Source organism: Poecile atricapillus, chromosome 26 (assembly GCF_030490865.1).
Source record: "Poecile atricapillus isolate bPoeAtr1 chromosome 26, bPoeAtr1.hap1, whole genome shotgun sequence".
In the NCBI taxonomy this organism is placed as follows: Eukaryota; Metazoa; Chordata; class Aves; order Passeriformes; family Paridae; genus Poecile; species Poecile atricapillus.
In genome coordinates, this window is record NC_081274.1 from 4,330,051 (window position 1) to 4,350,411 (window position 20,361).

Sequence of the window (20,361 nt, forward strand, 5' to 3'; positions counted from 1 at the left end):
ATGGCAGGGCTGATGTAATGTGCCATGTCTTCAAGGGCTGGAAGAGAGGAACAGAGCTGTTAGTGTTCTGGAACACACATAGTCACGGAATGATTATATGCAGGTGCTTTATTGAAGAGCTCTGGATGTCAGGGGTACACATACCCAAATCTGACCCATCTTGGTTTTGAGCTGAACATGTTTTATACTCTATCGTTATATAACTTACATATTAAACTTCCATTGTTCTATTGCATGCATTGTTTTTACCCAGGCATGGATTTTTCGTGATTCTCCCCAGCCCCCTAACATTGTTCCTCATGTTCTTTAAACAATAATTATATCTAATCACATCTAACAATTGTATCATTTATCATCTACTGATTACACAGGTGCAGTTTCACCTGATCTTTAGCAAGCACAAGGCCTAACATTTCCCAGGGCCTACTTTTCCCTGGGCTTTCCAAACCTAACTTTCTTTCTATGTCCCCGAATTTTCTAAGATTTTAAGACCTTTTACTATCATTCCCCCCTTTGAAAGCATTTTCACTTCACCATAAGTGCAAATGTTTTTACTTGATAGAGTCCTTTGTTTCTGAGTTTATACTTGATGTTCTTCGAATCCTTGATTGATGTAAGCACTGTTCTGGATGTTGTCACAAATTGGAGAACCAGAAGATGGTGGGTGTAGATCTTGTGTCAGTGCCTTTATTATTTTCTGGTTCCAGGACGTTTTCTTCTGTATTTCTCCCTTGAAGATGCTGTCAACTAACCAAATTGCTAAGAATACAATTAGTAAGATGATCACATTCTCAATGATAGATTTAATCCATGAACTCACATTCCACCCTAACCCTTTGAAGATTTTGCCTGACCAACTTGTAGACAAATCCTTTTGCTCTTCCTGTGCTTCGTGCTCTATTTGTTGCAACTGATAGATGTCATATTCTACATCTGCAGTCACATTTGGGATGTGGACACAACAATGATCAATCTGTCCCTTTAGAAAAACTCACACACTCCATGCTCTTTCAGGAGTAGTAAATTGTCATTGTACGTTTAGTTCTTTAAATCTTTCCTGGGTGACTCTTGCTAATGTATCTACCTGACCTGTTTCTTTATTCTGATAGTTTGCTATAGGACCAAGCAAAGATTCCAGGGCCCACCTAAATTTCACTTCACTAGAGCGTTCTTGCCAAGTGTTATCTTGATTCTATTCCTATCCTAATCCTTCCTAGCTGTTCCTGTGTCTAGCCACTGAGTTGATTTTGCCATTGTTAGCATCCGTACCGAGATTAATTTTTGTTTCATCAATTTCACCAATGCCTCTGCACCCCAATGATATTTGTTATGTTTAATTTGTAGAACTTCTCTCATTAACAAGGGGGTTAACACTATTTGTCTTTGTGCAGTTACATACCACCCTTCTGAATTCTTTTGTGCATTTAGCAAATGTCCCAGTTTCTCATCTCCTATTGAATATTTCGGCTTTGGAGGCAAATTAAATTGAGATACATTAGTTTTTAAAGGTATCAATGCCATTGTTGTTTGCACTTCTCGAGCAGCTTGTCGGGCTATCCAGTCTGCTTTTCGATTTTCCTCACAAATTTTGGAGTTTCTTGATTGGTGTGCTTTAGAGTGTATAATTGCTACTTGTTCAGGTTTTGTACTGCTTTTATCAATTGCAAAATTGCATCTTGATGTTTAATGTATATACCTTGAGAAGACAGCAGTCTTCCTTCTTTCCACAGTGCTCTGTGTACATGCACTACTCCAAAAGCATACTTTGAGCCAGTCCATATGTTTACCCTTTTCCCTTCACTTAATTCTAGTGTTCTGGTTAAGGCAACCAGTTCTGCCCTCCGGGCAGATGGATTTGGTGATAATGCTTTTGCCTCCACTATTGTACTGACTGTTGTTACCGCATATCCAGCGTATCTGGTCCCGTTCTCCACGAAGCTGCTTCCATCTGTGAATAGCTCTCACTCTGGTTTCTAGAGTGGGATGTCTTTCAGTGTTGGAGTCTGAGATACAGACTGTGTGCCCTTGGTTTTTTTAGTTCTAGGATTCAAGGAAACACTGAATTTCATATAATATGAAATTCATGTGCATGTTTTCATGGTGATACATGAAAAGAAATGCTAAAGTTAGATAGGAAAGGTAGGTGTGTAGATTAGAAAGTTTCTTAAATCACTGGGTGAAAAAGTAGTTGAGAGAACAAGAGACAAGATGGAGGATTTAGGGTGTTGTCTCTTGTCCTTCTTCTTTCTTCTTCATGTTCTTCTCCTAGGGGTGTTTGGGTAGTAGTAGGTGATTGGGTAGAAAATGCCGCAGTGCAGCACACAGGTGTTGGGTCATTGGGTCACTAAGGAAAATAGCTTGGTTGGTATTTGTTAATTGGGTAAATGGACATATAAAAGACCTTGAAGAAGATCTTTGTGAGCCATTTTACCCCTTTTCTATCATAGTGCACATAACTCCTTGTACCTTGTAATGCTGATAAGAAAAAATAGACAACTGAGACCGAACGAGAGAAAAAACCAGCCTCCCTCTCATCAATCTTCAGTTCAAAGGGAAAAAGAACCCAAATCCGAAAGTCCAAAATGAGACAGTGAAAAATGCAAAAACAAGATAAAATCTGTGTTTGTGGCACATCCATATGTTAATGCTGCCTGTTACAATCACAGTAATTTTATAAAAGTATAAAAAAGATCCCAAAGAAAGAATTAGACAAAATAAATAAGTAGTGTGAACAGTTGAAACAGCAGTATAGCAACTGAGATGGGCCAACCATAACTAAAATATTTTTGTAGGTTTAATGCAAGAAGTAGTTACAGAATTAAAATTATTTAAATATTAGATTTGTGAAAGACTTAAAATAGCTAAAAAAATAGCTGTGGGAAAGTGAGAGTCTAGCTCCAGACCAATTTTTAAAATGAAATCTTACTCAAACTTCCAAGACATTAAAATAACCTGGAAGATAAATTTTGAATCATCAAATAATTAAAACAGTTTGTATCAGATAACAATACTAACACCTGGCCACCAAAAACTCCTGATGGATATTAGAGAATGACAAAAAGAAACTAATTGTAGGATAACCATGTTGATTTGTGCTGGTATAAAAGTTCTGGAGCTAACCCTTACCAATCCATAAGTGACCTAAAATTCTATTTGGAACAACCAGGTACAACAAGTAACAAATGGAAAGCCCCTGAAAGAATATATTAAATTTGTGAGTAAAGAGCATATAGTGAATTACCTCAAAGGTGGAGAAGAACCTGTATCTTAAGAGTTACACGACCCTCCTTCTTCGAGGTCCAGGAGCAATATGTTAAGAACACCACTTTATGAAACATTAAAGAACAATAAAAGAGACTTGAACCTTGACTTTCCAAAAGCAAGAAGAAACCAGAAATGAAGACAAATGGCCTGCAGAGAGATGACCCAGCCACTTGAGCTGCAGATGGATCTTAGAGATATAGAACCCAAATCTATCTATTGAATCAGTTCATAAAGCTGCAGACAGTAGTTAAAGTTGTTTCAAACCAAACATCTACTGCCCTAAAGCTGCTGGCCAAGCAACATTCACAAATGTGAGCATTTGTTTATCAAAACAGAATTGCCCTGGACTATTTGTTAGCTGAAGAAGGGGGAGTTTGTAGAAAGTTTAACAAATCTGAGTGTTGTATAAAGATAAATGATTATAGAAGAGCCATCACAAAAATTGCTAAAGATATATATACCAGTTCAAAAATAGAATTTTATTTTGAAGACTGATTAGTGAGATAACCTAAGAAGTACTTAGTGGAAAAAGTTAAAATTTATGGCATAGTGTTTTATATTAAGATTATTGTTTCTATTTTGTATAATTTCATGCCTTATTAGACTAATCCATTCAGTAATTCAAGGAATACTGAATGAAAAGAAACTATAATAGCTCAAAAAAAAAGTTAACTAAATTTGAAAGAGAGTGCAAAAAGCTTGATACAGCATGAAAAAAGTTTAAAAATTAGAAATGAAAATAAAGTAAATGCAAGAAATGAAATTATTGAGAAGATAAAAAAATAAAATTCAAGTTTATTTTTTTTTTAAAAAAAGCATGAATAAATGTAATAAAAAAGAGAAATGGGGCATTAAAATAGATGGAATTGATTTGTGCTGACTAAATTTTAACTATTTGGAAAGTTACTATTAGAAGCAACCAAAAGAATCAGTGTTATGAGGCAGATGTACCCCTTTGCATTAAAATTAAAATTAAGGTACAGGATGTAGTTTAGAAGATAAGTGATGTCTCAAGACCAAAACGGCCTTGAGATGGACAAAATTAGAACGACTTTAAGCATTGGGCCTAAAAACCAGTAAATATCAGACTAATTAGTAGAGTAACATAACACAACGCTTAGTACGCACACACAAACCTGTAAGGTTATCCAAAGGACAATGAGGAAGAGGAGAAGCCTTCGCCAAAGACCCCCAAAAGAAGACTGAAGACCCCCTAACAAGAAGTGAAGCATGTGCCGTGAAGGTAAAAATGATGTAAAGTCAGCAAAATCGGAAATAGGAGGAAACTTATGGGAAGCATTAATGAATATGTATAAGTTTAGCTTGAAGTGATTTGCTCTGTACGTGAGGCAGGGTGAGGAACCCGTACCCCGGTCGGTTTTGCTTATGCTTTAATCATACTTAATTACTGGCAAATTATATATATAATTTGTAATTATTTCCTAAATGATATTCTTTTACTAAACTGTATTCTTTTATTATATCAAATTACTATTCAATTTACTAAATTGTATTCATTTTTAATTAAACTGCCATTAACCCAACGGACCTAGCTGTCAAAATTGTAATTTCTTTTATAACAACCGGAGAGGCGGCGGCGGAGCTCGGACGCGGCCCCGGCCATCGCAGGTGGGAGCCGCGCTCGGTTCTGCGGGGGCTCGGGGCTCGCTGCGGGCCCGGGAGGGGGCGGCAGGGGGCTGTGGCGGGTGGCTTGTGCCGTGGCCGGCCCGTGTTGGCCCTGGGCTGAGGGCGCTGCGGGAGCGGCTGCCCGCGGTCTCCTTGCCGCTGGGGCCTCGGCAGGAGGCGGTGGCGGAGCAGCGCTGGCTCGTCCCGCTTCGTGTCGGGAGGCCGGAGGTGGCTGCGCTGTGCCCGGGACGCTGCGCTGGGGCCGCCTCCGAGCTCCGCCGCCGCCTCACCGGGCTCCGGCCGCTGCTGCCGCCGCTGCCGGGCCCGCACAGACGCTCCGGCAATGGCGGCTCTCCTGCCCCACGGCCGCCCTGGGGGCGCCAGCGGGGCCGGGCTTGTCCCCGCTCTGCCCAATCAGCGCGCGCCAGAACCACGAGTGACGGCAGAAGCAGCCAATCGCAGCCAGCGGCGGGCTCTGCACACGGCACGGACTCGCCTGCCTTGGGCTGAGCTCCGCCATTTCTCGGCAGCCTGGGCTGAGGAGCGGCCCCGGCGCTGGGCCCGGCCCGGGCAGGAGGCCAAGGAAGCGCCGCTGCGCTGAAGCGCTGGGAGCTCGGGGTGCCCGGGAGCTGAGGGCGCTGCGAGCTGGGGGTGAGTCCGGGATGGAACAGGGCTGTGCCGGAGCGAGGCCAAAACTCTGTGACTCTCCTTCCTGTCCCGGGCGGGGAGCAGAACACACAAGGAAAGGCTCGGGGGTCTGGATGAGGGTGGGGACAGTTCAATCCTTGGTCACGGGCACAGCACACCTGACTTGGGGAAATTAATTGTATTTAATATCCAACATGTCAGAGCAAGAAAATGAGAAGTAAAGTAATTCCTCCGGAAATCCATCTTCCCCCCAGCTCTCCCTCCTTCCGGGGCTTAACTTTGTGCCCCTCTCCGTCCCCCTCCCCGCCCAGAGGCACAGGGATGGGGGTCACAGTCAGGTGATGTCAGTGCCTCCCCCTGAGGGACAGGAATCCTTGTCCTGCTGCAGCCTGGGGTCCCTGGCAGGGGCCAGAGTCCCTCAGGAGCAGGCTGCTCCAGCGGGGATCGCCAGGGGGATCCCCGAGTCCGGCCAGGAGCCACTTCCATGGCTCTGCAGGGGCTTCCCCCGGGCTCGGGGCCTCTCTCAGGCACCCCCTGCTCCGGCCCGGCCTCATTGCCCCCCTCACCCCCCCATGCAGCGAGTGCCCGGGCAGGGAGATGGACGATTTTCACGGGGCTGAATCTTGGTGTTTCTGAGCTTTATTGGGCTGAATGTTGGAGTTTTGTTTTTTTGTGGGGGCAGAATCTTTGTATTTTGGGGGGATATCAGATTTCTGGTGTTTTGGACGTTTTTGATCTGTCTTTGTTAGCATTCAGGAACACACATAATCACAGACTGATTATGTGCAGGTGCTTTATTGAAGCATGCAGGAACTGGGGTTATCAGCAACCCAAATCTAGCTCCATCATCTTTGTCCAAAGTGCACATATTTCTACAATTTCAGCTGTAGCAGTAATCACTATAACAACCTTATCAATATTACTTTATTAATATTGCTTCATTAACTTTGTCCATATTGCTTCATGAGACTTAACTCATCCTTGTATGAACATGTACGAATCTTATCTCTGGGTGGGTATCTTGGAGACCCCAAGTACCAGTTCCCATTACTGTAAACATTTCAGCTTGCTAGACCATCCCTAATACGAAGCATTCTTGTGGCCTACCTCTACATGATTTTAAGAAACATTTTCAGAAACATTTAACCCTCTAGTAATGTATTTCCCCACATTCAATATATTTCACTTTGCTATAATAAGTGTAATGCTTTCACTCTATACAGTCCTTTTTCTGAGTTTATACTTGATGTTCATCTTTGAATCCACAGTTGTCGTAAGCGTTGTTACACTCTGGAGGACTTGGAGATAACAAATGCGGATGTGGATCTCTGTCCCGTGTCAGTGCCTTTATTATCTTCTGGTTCCAGGATACTCTTTTCTTTATCTCTCCTTTCAGAACTGCAGAGATTAACCAGATTGCTAAGAACACAATCAGTAGGATTATCAGACTCTCAAGAAGAGATTTGATCCAGGATCTCACATTCCATCCTAACCCTTCAAAACTTTTATCTACCCAACTTGTGGTCAGATCTTCTCTCTGTTTCTGTGCTTCATGTTCTATGGGTTTTAATGGATTAATGTCGTGTTCTACATCTGCAGTTCCATTTGGGATGTGGATGCAGCAGTGATCAATTTGTCCTTTTAGGTACCCGCATACTCCGTGTTCTTTCAACAATAACATATCTAAAGCCAATCTGTTTTGCAGGGTCATTTTAGTCGTGCCTTGTAATTGTACATTTAGTTCTCTAAATCCCTCTTTGGTAGCTCTTGCCAATCTTTCTACCTGGCCTGTAAGTTTGTACAACATCTTTCTGTTGTTATAATTTGCTATTGGACCAAACAAGGATTCCAGAGCCCACTCAAATTTTACACTACTGGAGGGTTCCTGCCGTCTTTCTTCATCTTCAATTTTGTTTTCCTGAACTTCTCGTCTCGTCCTTATTTGCAGAAGTTCATGCTCTGCCTTGAATGGGGACCTTTTCCAAATTGGGCATAAGGTGGGGAGGACTAAAGTAATCTCTTTTACTTTTTCACCTACAGGCAAATGTGTTGTCCAGGTGCCATCACTTGCTGCCCATCCAAATTGGCCTGGACTCTGAATTGTACTTGTGCTCCATATTACCTTTTGGATCACTTGTCCTGTCTTGTCATTTATTTCCCCTTGTTTATGTTTGATTCCTCTGCAGGCACATCCAATTCACAGAGCTATCACTAGTGGTGGCATTTGTTTTATTTCTTCATCATCAGAAGTACAGTCCTAAGTTTTGTTCCATACCCACCAATTGACTTTGTCTGCCTCCATTCTACTACTGGTTGCAGTGTTCCATACCCCTGGATCTGTTTCATTTTCAGAGCCTTCCCACTTAATGCACCAAGGGCTATCTGCCATAGATTGGAATTTCTGAAGCACACTCATTGACCATGCACTGTCCCAAGCTTCAGCCCGATCTTTTCCTTCCTGTCCTTCACACTTCCACTTCAATACTGGAATCTTTTCTTTAATGACCTTTGCTATCTTTTCATAACACCATCCATAATTCCCTAATCCCCCATCCCAGCCTAGTTTTGGTTCATACTTTCCTCCATTTTCATGACAATCCCATCTAGATGAATACTTTGGCTTCACAGCATTTTCAAACACTGTCTTATTTGGGTACTCGTAATCTATTTGCAATACACAGCTCACATTTTCATTTTTATTCTTTTGTATTTCAGGAAATTTTGATGTTATAATTCCCCAATTTATTTGGTCTCCTGCTGCCTTTGGTATTGGCAGACAGGCAGTTATTTTGCTGGTGTTTTACATGTTGGCCAAATCTTTCATTAATGCAATCATCCCATTTTCTGCCTGAATAGTATTAGAGACTTTTATCACTTGTGTTTCTGGCTGCACCCCCACATCCCTCTTCGTTCTAAAATGAAGAGTTGTCAGCTGATCCTTTTGCATTTCACATCCCAAGGTAACATTGATTCCAACTGATGGCCCTAAAGGCCATAAAATAATCCCCATTACAGTCACTAGCAACCTAGACATTTGAAACAATCAAACGCGCTTTATCTGCAGCTTTGTTGGCCCCACAGTTTGTGCAGTCCACAGTGCAGGGGAAACCTTCTTCACTCTGGTGTAATGTATGCAGGGATCCAGTCCAGCTCCTTTGACTGCTGTCAAGGTAGTTAACAGTACCTGATAGGGTCCATTCCACCTTTCTTTTAATGGTTCTTCGTTCCAGCTTTTAACGTACACTTCATCTCCCGGGGGGATGTCATGAACTGGATTCTCAAGAGTCAGCGGCCTATTCCACACAAGGGTGCTCCGAAGTCGAGCTTGAGCTTTTTCAAGAGACAGAACATAATTCTACACCTCTTGCTTCCCTGTAACATGTACATTTGGATTAGGTTGAGGGGATTCATATGGTTTCCCATCCAATATCTCATAAGGACTGACTGACATCCCGCTTCTAGGCTTTATCTGAATCCTCAGCAGTGCTATTGGTAAAGCTTGTGGCTGCTGCAATTTAGCCTCTTGGCATATTTTGCTGATTTGCCTCTTCAATGTCTGATTCATCCTCTGTACCTGTCCACTGGATTGGGGTCTCCATGGTGTATGGAGATCCCAAGCTATTCCCAGCAACCTACTCAACTCCCTCACTACTGTGGCTGTGAAATGTGGGCCCCTATCTGATGATATTCCTAGAGGCACCCCAAATCTTGGAATGATTTCTTGCAGTAACCACTTGACTGTCTCCTTTGCTTGATTTGTGTGACAGGGAAGAGCTTCTGGCCATCCTGAAAATGTGTCAACCCCTACCAATAGATATTTGTATCCTCGAGTTCTTGGTAATTCTAGAAAATCTACTTGCCAATAATCTCCTGGTTTTCCCTAATTGTGCCTGTCATCTAGCCACTGGATTGTTCTTTAAGCAAATTTCACATTTTGACATTACTGATTTTGCCATTGTTAACATCTGTACTGAAATTAAACTTTGTTTTAACAATTTCACCAATGCCTCTGCACTCCAATGACATTTGTTATGCCTAATGTCTAGAACTTCTCTCATTATGAAGGGGGGTACCACTGCTTGTCCCTGTGTAGTCACATACCACCCTTCTGAATTCTTCTGTGCATTCAGTGAGCGTCCCAATTTCTCATCCTCTATTGAATATTTTGGTTCTGGGGGTAAATTGAATTGAGATACATTAGTTTTTAAAGGTATCAATGCCATTGCAGTTTGCGCTTCTCGAGCAGCTTGTCGGGCTGTCCAGTCTGCTTTCCGATTTCCCTCATGAATTTTGGAGCTTCCTGATTGGTGAGCTTTACAGTGCATGATTGTTACTTGCCCAGGCTTTTGTACTGCTTTTATTATTTGCAGGACTGCATCTTGATGTTTAATGTGTGTGCCTTGAGAAGACAGCAGTCCTCTTTCTTTCCACAGTGCCCTGTGTACATGCACCACTCCAAAAGCATGTTTTGAATCAGTCCAGATACTTACTTTGTTCCCTTCACTCAGCTCTAATGCCCTGGTTAAAGCAACCAGTTCTGCTCCTTGGGCAGATGTGTTTGCTGGCAAGGCCTTTGCCTCCACCACTGCACCTGTTGTTGTTATCCCATATCCAACGTAACTGGTCCTGTTCTCCACAAAACTGCTTCCATCTGTAAACAGCTCCAGTCTGCCTGTTCCAGTGGGGCGTCTTTCAAATCTGCTCTGGCTGAACAGGTGTGTTCTATCTCTGCCACACAATCGTGTTCCAGTGGGCCTTCTTCAGTTGTGGTACCTAGGACTCATACCATCATTTTGCCATCACTACGAGCCACACACACATAAAAAGAAAAACTACAAAGCAATCAAATATTTTCTTTTCTCACACCACTGCCCAAATAGAACCAACAATATAGAAGTAAAAGTATTACGAAAAATTGTTCTAACAGTGTAATCTTTTCACTGAAACTATGAAAAGCAAAAACTCTCCAATGATGTCTTATATAAATGAGGCATTACTTAATTCTGGCCAGAATGTGCAAGAGGAATAATTTCATGCGCACTCAGGCTGGGTGTGTAGAGAAAATGATTCCATGACACATGAGTTTGACGAGATTTTCCTAAATTTATACACTCTGACCCTGTAGAAATCCCTTGGTTTAATGTTCATTGGTTTGAAGGTGTGGAGTTGTTAGGATTTGGTTTCCTGTTGCACCTGGATTTCTGTGCCTGTGATGTGAATTAGGTGGGCACTCCTGGATTTCCTGCTCAGCCTTTTCCAGACCAGGTGTCTCCAGCTGTGCCTGGGGCAGTGTCTGGGGTGGATGTTGGTTGATGTTTGCTGCTGGGTGTGGATGTTTTGTTGATGGTCGTTATCTTGGGGAGAATTTTTTGGGCTATTCCCAGTCTGTTGAGATGTTAAATACATCTCTGCTGAGTGCTGGTAAAGAAACATTAAAATTCCTTTCCCCAAGACAAAAGGCAAACCTAGTGTGAGCAGAGAAATAAGATTTGAAGCCATTTTAAAGTTGGTCTATTTTGGCAGCAGCTAATCCCAGGCAGGGCAGAGTGTGAGTGTAATTGAGAGGCAGAGTGGAATTGTCCCGGTGCCTTCCCCAGCAGCTGTGGCGAGGGCAGGCACAGAAAGGGCTGAAGCTGCAAGAGTGAGAGCAAGGATTGTCCCACAGTGGCTGGAGATGGCAAAGGAGGGTGGCCAGGCCGAGGATTTGAGCAGAGGATCTGTGGGCAGGCCCAGGGGCTTCCCCCGCTGGGGAGCCCTGGCTGCTGCTGCGTTGCCTTCAGTGCAGGCTCAGGGGTGGCCTGTTTAATATTCCCTTCCAATTCAGATTTCTGAGTCTGGAAGAGCCATGGCTGGGGCATCAATCATTTTATTTTTTCATTTTGTTTTGTTTTCTTTCATATGTCCACCCATAACATTGAGGCTATCTGGGGGTAAAAAATTCACAGAATGTTCTGGCTAAAAGAGAGAATCCTCAATCCAGCTCCTACAATTCCCTGTTAATTTTAAGAATTGTACCAGCTCTATTTTAGTCTAGGGAAATATTATTTCTGAGATTCCCTGAACCCTCTCTGAGTCAATACAAGACAAAACTTCCATCAAAATAGTTCCCAAATATTAAACATTTTCTCCACCATTTGCTTATTTTTTTTCAGATACTCAAAGCTGCTTTTTCGCCTGAAAATGAAGCCATTTCACAGAGGCTACCTCTACCTCTTCTTCTTGTTTTTCTGACTGGATCAAGTCATCCACATCCTGCATTAAGCCAGTCCCTGGGGGTGAGGTCAATTCCTTTGATATTTCCTGCAAGGCTTGCCCCAGTCAGGCCGGTGCTTCCGTGCATCCCTGCAGAAGGACCATCCATGTCTTGAGCATTTTCCCTTCTACCTCTTGTTGCCAGCCCAAGGCAGAATTCTGTTTGCATCCTCTGGAAGTGGGCAGATCCCCAGAAAGCATCTTTTGCATCAAGTTGTGAATGGCAGCAGTGTGAGGAGGGCCCCTGGTTGAGGATGGTGTAAGGATCTGAGAGTGTGGGGTGCCTCGGTTTCATCATCTCATTTCTTCTTCTTGGGTCCTGCAGCATTCTGTGGATTCCATTGGATTTCTTGTTTGGCAGGATAGGAGCATTCTAGGGAGCCATCCCTGGCTCCCCAAGCCGTGCCTTGAGCAGGACTCCCAGACAGGCTGTGAGCCCTTCCTTCCCTCCCTTGGAACAGGGGATTGCTTTTCAACACCTCTTGTCCTGGTTGCTTGAGGGAAATTTGGAGAGGCTCCATATCTAATTTTGCCAATTTCCCTGGGGCTGCCCACACTTGTGGGTTCACTCCAGTCTAGGCTCTGCCAGACATTTGACACAGAGGTAGAACAGAACCAGCCTCTGTATCACCTTTTGCAATATTAATTTGCATTCCCAATTTAGCCATCAAATCCCTTCCCAATAAATTACAATCACAATTGTGAGCAAATAAAAGTTCCTGCCTTTCAAACCAGTCCCCCACATCTGCTAGTAGTGGCTGAATAAAACACACCCTCTCATCTTTCCCACTTAGTGCCTTAATAATTTAAATATTCCCTAACAATTTTCCCCCCTTAGGTGTAAGATTGTGAGTGGATGGAGAGGCCCCTGTGTCCATCAGGAAAGGTCTCCTCTGGATCCAGAGCCACCCTGGATGTTCCCAAGGGCTGCAGTGTGGTGGGTCCCTGGTGGAATGGGAGCTGTGAGAGCGCTAAGAATCCGTGTCCATCAAGGGCTGGACTTGCTGGTGCTGAGGGTGCTCCTGTCTGTGCTTGCAGTGTCCTTGTGCCCTGCAGCTGGAAGGCTGATTCCTTGCCAGGGGCTGTTTGGGTGGGCTGTCCCCTGGCCAGGAGGGCAATGCCTGTGCCAGGTGCTTGTGGCCGAGGGTGTCCCCTGGGTGCTGGGGCCCCCTTGGGCCCTGGGCTTGATCCCTCAGGGGCTGTAGGAACTGTGCCATGGCCTTTGCCTTCAGCTTGGCCTTTTGCTCATCCCTTGCTGCATTCAGCTGCTGAGCCTTTGTGAGCAAGTGCTGCAGGGGCTTCTTGTGGCCCTGCTGCAGCCCCCCTCAGTGCCTGTGGGTGCTCATCGTGTGGCAGCTGCTGAGCTTTCTGCAAAATCCTTCCTTTCTGCAGGGACCCAGCACAAAATGCTTTCAAGATCATGTGGATCCTTGCAGGTGTAATCCCCATTTCTGAGCTGTTCCTTCCTGGTGCTGGCTGTGCTGAGGCTCCCCTCCCCAGCCCGTATCCCAGAGCCGGTCCCTGTCCTGCCGCAGTGTCCAAAGGCGGCCCCCCCGGCGGGCAGGGCCGGCAGCTCCACGGGGCCGGGCAGCGGCCGGGGCGTCCCGCAGCCTCCTGGGGGCCGGGGGCCACTGCCGGCCCTGCCCGGGGGGTGCTGGGGTCAGGCAGCGCCCGGCGCTGAGCCCTGGCTGCCCCACAGCCCCGGCCCGGCCCCACAGCTCCCCACAGGCCCCCAGCCCGTGCTCCCGGTGCCGCAGCTCTGCGCCCGCTCCTGCCGCTCCCATCTCAGGGAAACCCCCTGAAATCCTGACCTCCTTGTTTTCCTGTCCTGGAAAACTGGGATACGAAGGATCTGAGTCAGCTGGCAAATTCTGAGGATAAGACCCTTCTGAAAAATATCCCAATCTTCAGTATTTTTTTCTCTTCCTCCACTTTTCCATCATCATTTTTCTTACCCCATAGATTCCTCCTGCTGCTTCTTGCCTTAAGCACATTCCTGCACACTCCCCTTCAGCCAGTCCCTTCCCAGCACACCAACACCATCCATCCCCTGTTGTCTAAATCCCTTCTAGACTTCCCTTATTGCACCCCTGGGTGTCCATGTCCTTAATTCCCTCTGGGAGAATGTGCAAACGACCTCCACATGCTCCCAAGGGACCCTTGAGAGATATTTTGGGATCCTGATCCCTTTTGCTGGGACCCCATTGTGGCTTTCCCTTTTGTCCCCTCCCTGGGTGCCCTGCCATGTTTACTCCCCGAAGATCCCACTGTAGTCACTGCTGAGATTTTCAGGGCTCTCTCCCTGCCGACTCTTGAGAGCCCCCCTGATCCGTCCCTCGTCTGTCTCCTGCTCACTCTCGGGTACCCAATCAATCCCCGGTGCCGCCGCCAGCCGAGGGAGCCGATCCCCCAAACTGGGTGAGGCACCTTCAGCTGCACTCAGTGCCCGCCGGCCCGGACGGTGGAAGGAATTGCAGAGGAGCCCCAAGGTGTGTGGAAAAATTGACATCCCCAGAGGTTTCTGTCCACAAGGAAGACGCAGGAGTCCTGTAAAAGTAATTTCATTCATAAAAAGGGTGAGGCCATGGGACATTTCTAATGAGATTTCTCTAATTGTTGGAGGACACAGCCTCTTTTTCATCCTAATTTTCCCGGCCACATCTACCTCTTCTTTTTCCCATTGGCTAAAGTGCTGGAGAGGTACAGACTTCCCAGTGCAACTACTACCTACCCCCTTAATATGCACCTTACTTTTGTATAGCTAAGGATATTGATGGCTGCGTTAAGTGTTTGTTGTTCTTCTGGAAGTTCTTGAATTTAGCAGGACCTTGGCTGAGCAGCAGTCTGTGTCATCAATTCATAACATTTTGTGCAGCTGATGGCTCCTCCTGTCACTTCCTTATGTCCACGTCCCTGGCCCTATGTGCAATGAGGTTGACGGGATCAGTTTGTAAAGAGCCTTTGTTGTTGTTCCTTTGCTGGGGTTCCCCCGTTTTGGGGCCATCCCCCCTGGAGCAGGGTGTCCCCCCTTGGTGCAGGCGCAGGGCTCAGGCAGGGCTGAGGCAATCAGAGCGCGCGGCGCTGATGACTCATCAGTGTCCAGGCAGAGCCGCAGCTGCCAGCGTTCCCCAGCTGGAGCCCAGCTGCGCCCCTCCCCCCCGGGCCTTGGCGCCCCCCTTGAGGGGAATTTGGGGAGGTGGGAGGGGGGAGCGCCAAGGCCGGGCCCCCCCGCGCTGTGGTGGCGGGAGCGGCTGCAGTGGGGAGCGAGTGCGGGCGGAAGCGGCCGAGAGCCCAGCGCTGCCCCAGGCCGAGCTGGCCCAGCTCCATCCGTGCCCCTGCGGTGGGATGCTGTGGGACTGGGGGGGAAGAGGGAGGCGGCAGTGGGTGCTGGGCCTGGGGGCAGGAGGAGAAGGGAAGGAGAAGCAGGGTTGAGGAACAAAACGGTGAAAATATGTACCTGGGGTTGTGGAGAAGGAGGAGGAGGAGTGTGAGGTCGAGTAGGGACACAGGAGGAGGAGGAGGAGCAGGGAGAGGAAGCAGCACAAAGTTCATCCCTGTATCTGCAGCTCCCCCAGCCCCAGGTTCGTTGCCTCCCCACATGCAGCAGGTGACCACAGTGGGCGATCCACGATTTTTATGGGCCTGAATCTTGGTGTTTCTGAGCCTTATTGTGGTAAACGTTGGTGCTTTGGTTTCTTGCAGGGGCTGAACCTTTCTGTTGTGCAGGGGGTTTTGGCTGAATCTTGTTGTTTGGTTAGTTTTTGATCTGTGTTTTGATGTTTGGGCTGAATCTTGTTGTTTTTGAGGTTCTTACAGACGCAAGATGCCCAATGTCTTTCTGAGATGAACCTGGGCAAGGAGGCATGTAGGAGACACTTCGGGGGTGGATGGTCTGAGACACAGCAGAGACCTCTATAGTCGAGTTAGATGTTAGCAGTTTATTTCAGGGCATGGGAGAGAGAGAGAGAGAGAGAGAGCCTGCTATGAGCCAACAGGGCACAAAGCAGGCTCAGAGAGAAGAATACAAAAGGGGGTAAAATATGAATACATGAGTTCAAGACTTTAAGATTGCTAAGAAAGAGAGTAACAGATCAGAAGTGAGAGAGCCAGGAAAAAGAGAAGAAAGAAGAGGAGGAAAGAGCAGGAAAAAGAGAGCAGGAAGAGTGTAGAAAGTATGAGGCAAGAAGGCTAAGAGAAACAAGAGAGCAGAGAGAGAGCCAAGAGAGAGTAGCAAGAGAGCCAAGACTTGAGAGACTAAGAGAGCCAAGAGAGCCAAGAGAGAGAACTCTCTTTTACAATTAGTTATATAACCTATACATTGAATATTCTATTCCTTTACTAACCAATCTTTCTAAGTATACTAATGCAGTAACATTTGTGTGCGACCTGTAGAAATCACTGTTTTATCTCAGGGTCCTTCGGACCTTTCCTTATAAGGCTGGGAAGAGGGGTCTCAGCTTAGTTTTATTGGGGGAAAGAATGTGTTCTGGCACACCAGCCTGGTTTATTTGAATTATTCAAACCGTGCTTTCATTTGTATTTCTCCTTTAGCCTTTCTGGCCAAAGAGTCATATTTATAATTTCTTTCTAATTCTACCTTCCCAACAGAGGCACCCCCCAGCCCAAGGCGCTCTCCTCTCTTTTTTTCCTCCTAACCAGGAATTTTCATTCCCAAATTTTGTCCAGATGGAAGAGGAGGAGGAAAAGCCCCAGAGATCCCGCACGAGGAGGGGCTGCAAACCCAGTCCAGGGAGCTGCGAGGAGGAAAGATCCCCCCAGTGCCAAGAACACGGCCAGAGATCCAGCCAGAGCTCAGAGCTAGGGGAGAAGCCCCACAAGTGCTTGGAATGTGGGAAGGGCTTCAGAAAGAGCTCCCACCTGATCGAGCACCAGAGGATCCACACTGGGGAAAAGCCCTACGAGTGTGGGGAATGTGGGAAGAGCTTCAGCCAGAGGTCCAGCCTGATGACTCACCAGATGATCCACACAGGGGAACGGCCCTACGAGTGTGGGAAATGTGGGAAGAGCTTCACCAGCACATCTTACCTGATGAGACACCAGGTGATCCACACAGGGGAACAGCCCTACACCTGTTTGGAATGTGGGAAGAGCTTTGGCTGGAGCGACGCCCTGAGAACACACCAGCGCATCCACACTGGGGAGAGGCCCTACAAGTGTCCCCAGTGTGGGAAGCGGTTTCAGACCAGCTCCAATGTCCTCAAACATGAGCGGATTCACACAGAGGAGAGGCCCTTCCGCTGCCCCGACTGCGGGAAGGGCTTCAAGTACAACTCCCACCTCACAATCCACCGGCGCATCCACACTGGGGAGAGGCCCTACGAGTGTCCCCAGTGTGGGAAGAGCTTCTCAGACAGCTCAGCCTTGACCCGACACCAACGGAGGCACCATTAAGGGAAGCCCTGCGAGTGCCCCGAGTGCGGGAAGAGCTTCGTGCGCTGCTCCAGCTCCATCCCCCATGGGAGGATCGGCGTTGGATGATCCCCAGTGACCCCCGTTGGGCAGAGCCCTGGTGATCCGTGGTCCTGGTGATCCGTGTTGGGAAGACACCTGGCTGGGAGGCTCCACATCTTCCTGGCTCCCTGTGGGCACCTGGATGAAAGCAGGGGAATGAAAATCCAACAGGATACAGAATGACAATGGGAATTGTTGACTTTAAATCTTCAAGAACTGTTGCAGTCAGCAACCTCAGGATCGTCCAGGGAAGCAGCAGGATTCTGGGGACCAGCATGAGACACCTACGAGCCGGGCTCCCGGTTCATGAAACCATTTAATCAGCATGGGAACAAACTCAGGTCCAGGACAGAGAGCCCCGAACAGAGGCCGAGCAGGGGTTTTTGAGGGACAGAACCCCCGAGGGTCTCCACCCATGAGGGTGGAGTTCAGGGTCATGGACCAGTAGAAGCACAGCAAGGGAGAACCTCCCAGGGACACAAACCGAATCAGAACCTCTGGGCCGCCCTTCACAAGGGGTTTGGGGTGGGACAATGTAACCCTTTGTTGTTCCTGAGGCACACTGCCACATCTGCTCCTTTTCTTTTTTTTTTTTTTTCAAATTTTAATTAGGAGCTTTAAATGTTTCCAAACATGCACCCTAAAATCTCACCTCCTCTACTGAGCACCCGCTTTGCTCTGTGGGACACCAAAAACTCAGTAACAAAACACATTAAGCAAACAGAAAAAACGAAATTAAAAACCAACACTTAAATCTCGGACCACGCCAGACAAATTAAACGTTGATGGTACTTAATACAAACATAATGTTTTTTTAGTTCAGTCTCTTCAAGTTTAGGATTCTCATTTAGGAAGGGTGCAGCTCTTCGATCTTGTCTCACAAGGGGCAGAATTCTTCGATCTCCAGTTTTGGCTCCGACCTCCATCTTCAGCTTCGGCTCCAGCTCCCATGTGGGTGTCGCCCCTTTAGATGATCTCGGTGAAACACTGGATTTGGGAGCTCAGGTTACAGTTTCAATTTCCCTGGAGGGGGTGTTGTCCATGATGGAAAAGCACAGCCCCCAGGGGTGGAGCACCGAACAAAGGGGTGGGACCGGAGCAGGAGTAACGGGGAAGGGAAGGTTCGGGATCGAAAAAGAAGGATCAAGGCAGGAAAAAGGGATCCCAGACCGCGTGGCCGGCGCCATCTTGGGATGGGGGGGGTCCGGGACGGACTTTCCCGGACAGGGAACGGGGAATATGGAAAGACAGGGGGTGAAGGAGGACATGGAACGGCGGGCAGACGGCAGCAGACCGGCATCACTCTGGATGTTCTCTGTCCCTTTCCTATCTTCAGGAAAACAGGGGATGGGATGGCAGAAAGACACTGGGGTGACGGGAGACGGCAGCAGCCCCGAGCCATCTTGGCTTTTTTCACCCTTTGTCCTGCCCTTAGGAACAGAGGAAAGGGGAAGGTACAGGGAGGTGTACACCAAAAAAGAAAAGGGAACTTCACAGAAGACAAAAAACAGTCCACCGGAAGAGCCATACTATCCATAATCATCCATAATGTTAATATAATCGTCCATAATATTAATATCATCCATAATATGTCTCGTTGGGTGATGTCCCAACATCCCCTCGTGGGTGTTTGTCCCAGCGTCTGGTCTCGGCTCCCACACCTCCGTAAGCCCTTTTCTTCCCCATGCCCGAGGCACTCTCAACCCAGCCTCCCTGCCAGGTACTCTCGAGTCCTCCTTTCCAAGGCGGGGGTCTCGCCGGCTCTCAAGCCATCAGCCGGGGACTTACGAGGTGTCCATGGAGCCGGGTCCTGCTCTTCTCTTGCTTCACTGGATGCCACGCATGCTCCACCATTTGTTGCAGTCAGCAACCTCAGGGTCTCATCCAGGGAAGCAGCAGAGTTCTGAGGACCAGCATGAAACACCAACCGAGGCGGGCTCCCATTCATGAAACCATTTATTCAGCATGGGAACAAACTTGAGTCCAGAACAGAGAGCCCCGAACAGAGGCACAGCAGGAGTTTTTGAGGGACAGAACTGTCAAGGGTCCCCACCTTTGAGAGTGGAGTTCAGGGTCAGGGACCAGTAAAAGCACACCAAGGGAGAACCCCCCAGGGACTCGAACCCAATCAGAACACCTGGGCTGCCCTTCACAAGGGGTTTGGGGTGGAACAATGTAACTCTTTGTCTCACCTGAGGTTGCTGCCACAGTTTCTTATCATAAAACAAACAGTCCATTTCATTCTAAAATACAACATGATAAAATAATTAACCTCATAGTCACTATAGCCCGTTATTTATTGTAGTGCCTGCGTAGTTTGTCGCGTGTCAATAACCTTAGGGGCATCGACAACACGTGAAACACCAACCATGTTATGTGCATTCGTTATAGAAGTCAATTGTGTCAACCGCCTCATCATCCTCCAATTCATGATGTACAAAATTGCTGATAGAACAAAACTGTTGGAGTCTGGAATACAGACTGTGTGCCCTTGTTTCTGTTACTTAGTTAAAAGATCCAGAAAAACACTGAATTTCATATCATATGAAATTCATGAGCATGTTTTCATGGTGATACTGAAAACAAATGTTAAAGTTAGATAGAAAAAGCTAAAAGTCTAAGTGTGTAGATTATAGAGTTTTCTTAAGTCACTGGGTGAAAAAGTTAGTTTAGAGAACAGGAGACAAGATGGAGGATTTAGGGTGTTGTCTCTTGTCCCTTCTTTCTTCTTCATGTTCTTCTCCTAGAGGTTTTTGGGTAATAGTGAGTGATTGGACAGAAAATGCCGCAGTGCAGCACACAGGTGATGGGTCATTGGGTCATTAAGAAAAATAATATACGTGTCTATAGTTAATTGGGTAAAAATAGGTATAAAGATAAAAGAACTGCGTAGTTCGGGGCCATTTTGTGCATCAGACACGAAGTGTGCCACAAGGCCTTGTTTGTACCATCAGAAGAAAGAAATGTACCAGATTGCAAAGATTAACCTTGTGTAGCCAGCCTAGAAAGACCTGTTAAGTTTTGTGATGGCCTTCTAATAAACACGAGAAACAAGATTCTAACGAGCTTGGGAGTTTTCTTCGAATCATAAGAACCGAG

The 20,361-nt window shown here is 46.7% G+C and overlaps 1 pseudogene; it reads left to right on the forward strand.

Moving 5' to 3' along the window:
• Nucleotides 1-17,461, forward strand: part of LOC131588452 (zinc finger protein 208-like) — a 443,404-nt pseudogene extending 425,943 nt beyond the window's left edge.
• The last annotated feature ends 2,900 nt before the right edge of the window (nt 17,462-20,361 follow it).